The 10,509-nt window shown below is 41.0% G+C and overlaps 1 long non-coding RNA gene across 1 annotated transcript in view; it reads left to right on the top strand.

Moving 5' to 3' along the window:
- The first annotated feature begins 1,076 nt into the window (after window positions 1-1,076).
- Window positions 1,077-10,509, top strand: part of LOC136307777 (uncharacterized) — a 28,216-nt gene continuing 18,783 nt past the window's right edge. Inside the window, exons 1-2 of the long non-coding RNA XR_010726004.1 lie at window positions 1,077-1,193; window positions 1,637-1,771. This is a non-coding gene — a long non-coding RNA (uncharacterized lncRNA). The remainder of the gene's footprint in view (window positions 1,194-1,636; window positions 1,772-10,509) is intronic.

Below are 10,509 nucleotides of genomic sequence, written 5' to 3'. Positions count from 1 at the left end.
CTGACAGGGGTTGAGCTGAGGGGCACAGTGAAGGGGAGGCTGGGGACTGGCAGCGATTCCAGTTTGTGTCCAAACCAGGGAATAGCAGATCCAGTCCAGTCCAATGTACCAGCTGGTACAGGTGGGGAAACTGGGAGGGGACGGCTCTAGCTTTGAGGCCCAGCTTCGTAACTGTCAAGTGAAGCACACAGACAACAGGGCTGCAAACAACAAACAAAGTTATCCAGGGAAACTATCCTATGTCCTGGCGCAGAAGAAAATTTGCAAAGCCCTTGGGAGACCTAGCACCTTAATGCCTATTTTTCTTCATCTCAGCATAGGACCATGCCTTCCTGCAGATGGACTTGTGTTCGATCCCATACCAGCTGTGAAGATGGGCTGGGACAGATACTGTGGGCCATACAAAGAGAAATAACACAAAAGCTCTGCATTCACAGTCCCTGTAGACTTACAGCAGACGATAAGACAACTAACAGAAGTCAGAGCATTACATAACGTTGAACAGCCGAGCCATGGAATCACAGGTCTGTGGAGAAGGTTATTTCTGGATTGTGTTTAAATATAGAGCTAGTCTCTTGGGTAAAAGAAAAAGAACAATTTACCAGTCACAAATCTCTTCATCTGCAAAATGTAGGCTTAAAAAAGAATTTTTTAATGTTCCCTTCCAGGTCTAAATTGCTATAACTCCTAATTCGCATGAATGCAATATATATACTGACACATAGACAAACACAGGTAACAAAATCTTACGAATTTGGACTTTGATAATATGGATTTTACGATCAACCATCAGAGTGAGACTAGTTGAACTTTAATTGTACTTTTGCTTCATCAGTGACATTAGTAGCTTGTTCAACACACACTGTAAACAAATTATAAAAGAGAATGCTCACCAACTTTAAAGAACAGACTGTTTTCAAGTATTCAGAGCGCCTATTTGTAAACAAATGGCTGAAGTGGACCTAAGTCCCTCTGACTAGTGCTTTGAAACTTCATGCAGGTTCCTGAGCCAGGGCCCCTGAAAAGAGGAGTGAACACACCAGGTCCTGGACCCTCACTCACCTCACCCAGGAGCCTCCGGAGTTGAAGTCTGACTGGATGGCAGGAAAGTCGGGGAAAGCAGAGGCAGCAGGACCAGCGCCCAGCCGCTCACCCTGGAACCACTATGGTATTTCTCGCTCTGGCGGTAAAAAGTGAGTAACACAGAGATATATTCTTCTTTATTAATAGGTTATTATGGAAAATTCATTTTTGTAATATATTGAATGCTAACTATGCAGGCGGCATTTTTGTATCTCCTTGTTACATTATAGATATTTCAATACTACATGTTTATTTCACCCACAGCTCTTGAAAATGAGCTAAAAGAATATCTTATCAATAGAGAGTCAGGTGTAATGGGAATTGCAATTTCATTGCCTCAAAAGGCTGCCTGTGGGCCTCACAGGCAAATGGGAATGTTGCCAAAAATAGAAACTAGGTTGATCAGGGAAAATGAAATTTTAGCAAAAGCATTCAGGACTAAGGTTCAGAAAAGCTAAGGTTCAGAATGAGACACAAGCTGAATAAAGCCAGGAAGGGGGTGGAAAGCAGATTCTAGACACTACATAACTAGAATTTTTTCATTATACCGTAGGAAAATGATCGCTCAGTGAATTCTGCACAGGAGCTGGGTAGAGGGAGCAGTAATAGCAGTCATGAAATCCATCTGGCTGAGTCAAGGACTAATCAAGACAAACCCTGGTCCTCAATGTGCTTTGAACACACTGAGGTCAGTTCCAATTTGCTGTCTTTCCTAGTGCTGCTCTTCTCACCCAATCTGACTTTTCAGATACCTTTTCCTCTTCAGAGCGATGCTGCAGTCCATGGCTCCTCCTCCATGCAGCCCTCTCTAATTCCTCCTACCCAAATGACAGTCACTTCCTGGATATCTGCAAAGCCTTAAACACCCAGTTTAGCACTAAATGGCTGTTTAGTGGGTGTTGAGTTCTTCTTCTGGATTAGACCACAGATTCCTTACTTGCAAGATTGCCTTAAGCCTTTTAATGATTTATGAACTTACTTCTGAGAAAACTCTTTCAAGGTATAAAAAGTAGAACACATTAATTGTGTATTTAATGAATTTTGTTTGGTAAAAAGAATAATACTGTAGGAAAGAGAAACTATCTTGGAAAACTTGGGATGTATGGTCCACAATACCCATTGCACTGGGCTCCTGGGAAGACATGAGGAGGCACTAAAATCCGTGTGGCTGCCATATTGATTGATTGATGAATGGTAATAAGGAAGTTTCTAGGGGTTTTTTTGTTGTTGTTTTTGTTTTGTTTTGTTTTGTTTTTTACTGTGACCTTGCGTCCTAACTTATATGTTCATAATGTATGAAGTTGATTAGTGAAAATAATAAGATAATATGTCCCAAAATAAACTCAAGACCTTCAGTGCCCCAAAAATATTGTTTGGTCTCCTGTATCCCCTATCCTAAGCAATTACATAACCATATACCCAGTGAGCTTAGCCATGAGCCTGATGGTTACCCTGCACTCTGTCCTTACTGTCATATTTGATTTCTTTTTTAAAGGTTCTGGGACCAATCCCATATAACAATTCTCCACACCACAAAGCAATTTTCCTACACCAGCTGGGTGTCTTACAATTCAACTCAATTCTGACATGATCAACTATGGATAGGGTCAGATCCCACAGGTTAGGCGATCAGTACAAGAGGACTGCCCCCACCCACATTGCTAGTGACAAGTCCAGGTTGTCATCTGTGCTTCTGACCAACTGGCTATAGATCATAGGTTCCAATGACACCCTCCTTGGGTTCAACTCATTTGCTAGAGGGGCTCACAGAACTCAGAGAAACATTTTACTTATTAGGTCACTGATTTGATTTTTTTTTTTTTTTTTTTTCATTTTTCTGAAGCTGGAAACAGGGAGAGACAGTCAGACAGACTCCCGCATGCGCCTGACCGGGATCCACCCGGTACGCCCACCATGGGGCCACGCTCTGCCCACCAGGGGGTGGTGCTCTGCCCATCCTGGGGGTCACCATGTCGCGACCAGAGCCACTCCAGCGCCTGAGGCAGAGGCCACAGAGCCATCCCCAGCGCCAGGGCCATCTTTGCTCCAATGGAGCCTCGGCTGCGGGAGGGGAAGAGAGAGACAGAGAGGAAAGCGCGGCGGAGGGGTGGAGAAGCAAATGGGCGCTTCTCCTGTGTGCCCTGGCCGGGAATCGAACCAGGGTCCTCCGCACGCTAGGCCACTGATTTATTCTAGAAGAATATAATTCAGGAACAGCCAGATGGAAGAAATGCGCAGGACAGGGTGTGCGGGAGAAGGCTCCGAGTTTCCATGCTCTCTTGGGTGAGCCACTATCGCGGTCTCCATGTGCTCGCGGACCGACCAGGAAGCTCTCAGAACTCTATCCTTTGGGGGTTTTATGGGCACTCTGTTACAAAAACAGGAGTGATTGGTTCAGCCGCCAGCTGTTGTCTCTGCCCCAGAGGTCAGATGGTGGAACTGAACGTTCTAACCTTCTGGTCATAGGGCTGGTTCTCCTGGCAACCAGTCCCTATCTTTAGGTTACCTAATAGCTTAGTAAAAGTCACCTCATCAACATAACAAAAGACAGCTTTATGGCACTCATAATTTAGGAAATTCCAAAGGTTTTAGGAGCTCTGTGCTGGGAACGGGGACAAAGAACAGCTATATATGCCTGGGATGTGAGATGACTTGTAGCAGCTCCCCAGAAAATGATAAGCTTAGTTGCACATTCAGACTAGTTTTCACCACCTGATTTTGAAAATAATGTCTAAGAGGGAAACTGAACAGTTGCTTACAATGTCCTTGCCAATCTGAGGGTTACACCACCTGGTGGCAGTTCATTCAGTTTTAGGTTTATATATATATACAGGTATTGATAGACTTACAACCTATGCAATTTATGACCGTTAGACTTTACAACCACAATCTCTAGCCACGACTGCTCCACGTCTGGCAGCGCAAGCGTTGCCCAGCTGGGCGTACGACAGTGCTGGCCAATAAAATGTTTCGTACATGTTTATATATTTTGATATGTTTTGCAATTGGGAAAATGTTTTCTATGATATTTTTTACACCTGTATTTTGTATTTTTGTATGCACCTGTATTTTGTAATTTTGTACGTTTTGCAAATATTAAACCAATTGTACTGATAATGCAGTGTTTGACTTAAACCTGACGAATGTAAAAATAAGGAACAAAATGGTGTAGAGATGATACAAATGGCATAAAATGAACAAAGAAAATTATGATATATAACAATAATGAAAGAAAATTATGATAAAATATGACTTAAAGATTTTTATTACATCATTTCACAGTACTGTACATATAGCCTACTCAACTTATGACCAAATTGTGTTGCGACTGGTCTGTTGGAACCAATCGTGGTTGTAAGTCAAGCACCAGCGGTATCTCGGTTCAGGCCTTCCCTTCGTTCAGGCCTTAGCATCTCCACCTCGGTGCTATGGCCATTTCCTAACCAGTTGCCTTGTATCTGGTCTCAACTTTCTCCAATCCATGCCACAGATAGCTTGGAATGATCTTTTTAAAATACAAATCTGTTTGAGTTGTTCCCTTTTCTAAATACTGTAATGACTTTTAATGCCTAAAGATAAAGTCCTAACCTTGTTGCACCTCGTTGAAGGGACCTCATAAACTCCCTTTTCCTCTAACACCTGTTCTGGCCCTTTGCCTATATGCATCATGCTTTCTTCCCATGTGTAAAGCCAGTAGCCACAGCCCCCATCACAACCACCTGGCTCATGCAGGTTCGCATTAGATTCGAACAGACAGAAATGAAGCAATGGAGCCAAGAACTGATGGGCCTCAGCTTTAATCCTAGCTTGCACCTGGCGGGCAAGAAATACACGTAGTGGGAAAACACTTCCCTTTCCATGCAGGGCTCCCAAAGCCACTGACTTATCCGAGTTTCCTAGAATCAGAGATTTCTACCTCACCAACTTTATTCACCTCTGTTCCCCATCTCCTCCTCTCTGCACAAACTCTGCAGAAACTGGCTTCTCCTTTAGCACTCTGCCATCTTGGCTACTTCTCCTCTCTTCCACATGGCCTTTCTCTGTTCTCCTCTCTAATGCTAATCTCAGGAACTGAGGGAGAGCAAGCTCCCGGTCTGCCCAATTTTATAGTGTAGAAATCAAAACCTTTAATCCAATATACAAACAAAGAAGTTTCTGATACAAAGTCACTTAGGGTGGGAAAGGCTTACTCTTAAAACCAAGCCCCAGGCTATAACAACCTTTGACTGCCTACAGCCTGCCCCCCACACTTAATGCAAACTATAAGCAAGCAAACATATATATCATATTTACAAACTTATTTGACCAACGCCATGCTAAAACTGTCAGACTTTAAAATACCATGCCATTTCATCTCACCGTGTAAAACCATCTATGACTCTGTATCTATTTAAACTATTGGAGTTATCTTCATACCTAACCCTAGGAGCAGTCTTTTTCTTGACCACCCTCCAAGGCTGATCCTTTGATCACCACTATGCCTGGTCAATTCCTCCCATATACTTGTTCATATACCCACTTTACCAAATACATCTTCCCTGCTCTCAGAAAGGTAGGTTGGGTCAGAGCAAGTTCTGGTATGGGAAGAGTACATAGTCTGGTATTTCATATATTGCCATCACCAGAATAACCACTCAAATGTTTGGTGAGTCAGTGATGAAAGAGTTTGAAAGAGAAAAAAGGTCAGGGGAAGAGAGCAGCGGGAGCAAAGGCTCAGAGCAGCAGCGAACTCGCAGTTGGCTGAGACCACCTCAGGGTGCTCTCTGACATGGCTGACTTGGAGGTTTTTATGAAGGGGCTAAAGGTGAGGGAAGGAGCCAGTTTGAACAAAGTACTGGCTCAATAAGTAGACCATGAAATTAAACAGAAAAATAACTCCAAGACTTCTGCCTGGGATGCAGGACGATTGGTAGAAACTCCCCAGAAAATGATAAGCTTGATTGCACATTCAGGCCAGTTTCCACTGTCTGATTTTGAAAAAAGAACAAACAGAAAAATCCATCTAAGAGGAAAACTGAATGGTTACCTATAATGTCCTTGCTAATCTGAGGACTTAGGCTACTTGGTGGCAGTTATTCCAATTTTAGATTTAATTCTTTAAGTGGCTTAACTTACCAAATTTGCTCCTGCAAACCCCAGCACAGTGCCAAACATGAAGCAGCTATTGAAAGATATTATTTTGTTGAATGAAAGGATTAATTAACTAATGAGTTGAATGCATAAGTCAATGATTAAATAAAGCAGAGCTCTGTGGACACAGTGCTCTGATCTGAAAGTCAAGGGAGTAGTGTGAGCCCAGGGCGGGCTGCCCCAGCATAGGCCACAACGGCATGGTGATGATTCTGAACTCAACTCACTTGCGAAGCAACAAGAGGAGGAAGAGCTCCCACTCTCCTCTGTCCCTCTAAAAGCAGAAAGCAAATCTCCATAACAGCTGCCCTCCTCACTCCTAAAGGACAGAGAGACTACCTAATCACCAGAATTGTAAAATCCCGTCCACCAAACCTCGTGGCACCTTTCCTAATTTCCTACTCAAGCACCCACTTTGCTTAGACACCTAACAAATACCCGAACCTGTTTAGATTCCTCTATAAGGAGCACTGACTTTCTTTGTCCTGTCAATTTCTGACACATGTGTTGTATTGCTTTTTTGTCTAGAGACTATAAAAATGGTGCCTCGTTTGATCAATTCCTTGAGCCTCCATTTATGATTAAGCATCATATTGTGATTCTCACGTGCGCATGTATTAAGTTGTTTTTTCTTTTCCTGTTAATCTAGTCCTATGTCAACTTCATTATTTTATAACTAGTCCAGCCAGAGGAACGATAGAAGGCAGAGCGAGGGGATTCTCTCATGCCCCCAGCAGTAGACATCTTATAGTTCCACACTGCTAACTGTGGGGTGATCTGAGAGAGTCACCAGACCTCTGGGTCTCAGTATTGATGCGGGTAGAATCTGTAAGTAGGTGATCTCAAAGGTCTAACATTATTGACTGAAGTTTCTGTTTATTTATCCAGGGAAAAAAAGAGAGATCGTCAAGCTTAATGATATGTAAAAAAAATCCCTGAAAGCTATAAAATCATGATTTTTTTGGAACATATATAAAAACATCATTTTTTCTGGAAAATTATTAGCTAGAACCAAACTTCTTGGAGAGTCACAGCATAAGAAAGTCTATCAGAGGTGACATGCAAACTTTTGGTGTCGTCTGAACTCACAGCTGGAGGAATCTTTCTGGCTCTGACCAGAAAGGTTTCCTTCTGATTATGTCATCATCTCTCCTTCTCAGCGACATATTTCTGCATATTTCTAGTACGGCATGGCTCCCGGTTTGACCCAGTCCCATGATCCCCTACAGCATCCTTGAGCCCTTCCTCAAATCCAGGCCATACCCCCGGGTGGAATCGAAAGGTAAACAAATATGACTATGACTTTTTAAGGCTAATATTAGGTTTAATATATGGAATTATGATATTGTATGTTTGTCTAACTTTCTCAGCTAAAATACAAGATCAAGATGAAAGGGGACTTTTTAAAAACTATATTCCTAGCACAAGGTGACATTCAGTACTTTTAATATTGATGTTTATACTGAAGAGTTAAAAAGCATGAGCCAATTTTAGGACTTAGTCAGGAATTATACAAGATGATTATGGGAGACACGTAGTGCCAGAAAGTAAGGAGATACAAGAACAAACAAACCGAAAACTCATAATAATGATAAGCTATGTCAAAGGGACACATGGGCCCAATGGAAAAAGTCCAAAATGGCCAATTTGAGAAAAAATAAAGTAATCTTGGATTATAATCCAAAGTATAAAATAAATATCCATGAGTCTATACTGATATAAAGTACTGAATAAATAATAAAAAAAAAAGGAAAGTAGATAAATATCCTGTGCAGACACATTTCAGCACTATGTGGAGATTCAAGGAAATGTCAGAGTACTAATCAGTGCTTTTTGGAAAATTAGATAGCAGAAGGATATATTAAAGAAACAGGAATTTTTCAATCTAGGAAGGAGAAAGATAAAAGATGGTTTATGCAGTTATATATACTTATTCACTTGGAAAAAGTATATTTCATTAAAGAAAATACAGAAAAATTCAGAAACACTGAAAGATAAAACATAAGCAAGCTCTCCTGCTTTTATGATCTATTACAACTGCTAATATTAGTTTTGTTTTCAATTTTTAAAGTATTTTTGTGAGTTTTCTCATGTTATAACCATATGTGATATACAATTTCATTTCTTGGAAGTTTTTGCTCTTTTTTTTTAGTTAGACAGAGAGAGGGACAGATAGAAGCATCCATTCTTTGTTGTGGCACTTTAGTTGTTCATTGATTGCTTTCTTATATGTGCCTTGACTGGGGGGCTATAGCAGACCTAGTGACCCCTTACTGAAGCCAGTGACCTTAGGACTTTGAACCCAGGTCCTCTGCGTCCCAGTCCAACACTCTATCCACTGCTCCACCACCTAGTCAGGCTTTTCTGTCTTAATTGAAGATCAGTCTTACATAGAGCTAGTTAATGGGTTTTATCTGTATTTTGGACAGAATTTAAGTGAGAAAGAACTATATGACTTTCCAAGATTTAAATATACAAAACCCACTCTGTAGACAAACAGAGGGGGTGTATGTGGTACTACACAGGAGCTGAAAGGTATGTGTCCCTTGATTTTACTATGGAGGGGTGTGCTATTTAAGAAACAAAATGAAAAAAGATAATTCATTGTCAGGTAAGAACCACTGAAATAAGAGGTAGGGCACTATGAGTAATAGAGTTGAAAGATAGTTTAGGGGAATTTAAAAAGGGTATATATTTAAGGAATAAGGTACAAACGACTATAAAATGGCAAGAAAAGAGAAGACCAGGAGATATCATCTATTTCACCAAAGTGCGGCGTGTGAACATTCTGGGAGAAGAGTGTGGCGAAGGAAGTGGTAGGAAATAACTAACATTATTAAAACCTCCTTAGTCACTTCTAGATAGCAGCTTGAATACAGATAATACTTTTTCTTAAGATTTGATACAATGGCTACTTTCCAAATTTACAAATGTTTGGATTCAGCGAGATGGAGGGAACTAGAAACAGTAAACATTCTTGAGTACATATTGCCACCCAGTGGACAAATCTGTACAGTGCACAAAGCATTTGCAAAAGAAAAACAAAAGGAGACAGTGAGATGATAGTGTTAAAACTTTCTGTTCAGTGTAAGCCAGTTAGTGATCTAAACCTGAATCACACCACTTATTTATAATGCCAGAGTATATTTTAATACACATTTAAAAATATTCTGATAAACATTATCAGAGGCTTTCAGCAATGAGAGAAAAATATGAGTGTGCCTATCACATTAGATACTAAAGTCTCATTAATGTTAATGAAACTCATGCCCATGAATTTCCAATAAGACAAGTCTGAGAGATTTAACTTAGAGCAGAAAGAGGGCTGTCAAGGCAGAGTTCAGAGATTCAAATTTTAACTCCCCCTGGGGTGCTAAGAGCTTTGACATGAAGTCTAGGAGGAATTAGATTTTGGAATAATAATCTTGAGTTTCTCATCATCTGAACCAAACACACACACACACACACACACACACACACACACACACACACCATGGATGCAGGTTGTATAATTTAAATATAGGGAAATTTTAGTGGTTCAGTTTGGAGGGGCACTTCTCTTGGGATAAATCATAAGAATCTTCTGTAAAAGAAAAAGGGGGAAAAAAGACTTCTGGAATGTTGTAGCCAAGTCTATTTATTCTGTTTCCTAAAAATAATAGACTTTATGCAATCTGAATGACATTGAAAATACAACACAAACTAGTCCGGGACTTTTTTTCTGGCTATGTTTATGTAGTATCTTACTAAGAAGTTTATCCCACACCTGTTTGAACACCTCCAGAGAGAAAAACTACTAATATGCTTCTCCTTTATTGGGTCTTGGATTTATTGATCTAACCTTACTTATATGTTAATAAATCAGCCTACTTCTGTTTCATGAATGTTGGCAGAAGACATGAGATGCCTGAATTAGAGACGAAAGATTTCACTATTCACAGTAATAAGCAGGATGAACATCATTTTTGGGTTAGTTTCTCCTACACCCCGAGTCCAAAGAAGGCGCAGAAGGCATATCTTGTACTGTAAGGCCAGGAGCCACGGCCACCGTCACAGCCGCCTGGCCCATGCAGGTTCGCATTTGATCCGGACAGACCGTAATGAAACAACGAAGCCAAGAACTGGTGGGCCATTAGCTTTAATCCTAGCTTGCACTCAGTGGGCAAGAAATACACACAGTGGGAAAGAAATACACACAGTGGGCAAACACTTCCCTTTCCATTCAGGCTCCCAAAGCCACTGACTTATCCAAGTTTCCTAGAATCAAAGGTGTCTACCTCACCAGCCTTATTCACC

This window comes from Saccopteryx bilineata, chromosome 6 (genome assembly GCF_036850765.1).
Source record: "Saccopteryx bilineata isolate mSacBil1 chromosome 6, mSacBil1_pri_phased_curated, whole genome shotgun sequence".
Lineage (NCBI taxonomy): Eukaryota > Metazoa > Chordata > Mammalia > Chiroptera > Emballonuridae > Saccopteryx > Saccopteryx bilineata.
The sequence above is the reverse complement of the archived record's forward strand: the minus strand, read 5'-3'. Positions and strand labels throughout refer to the sequence as shown.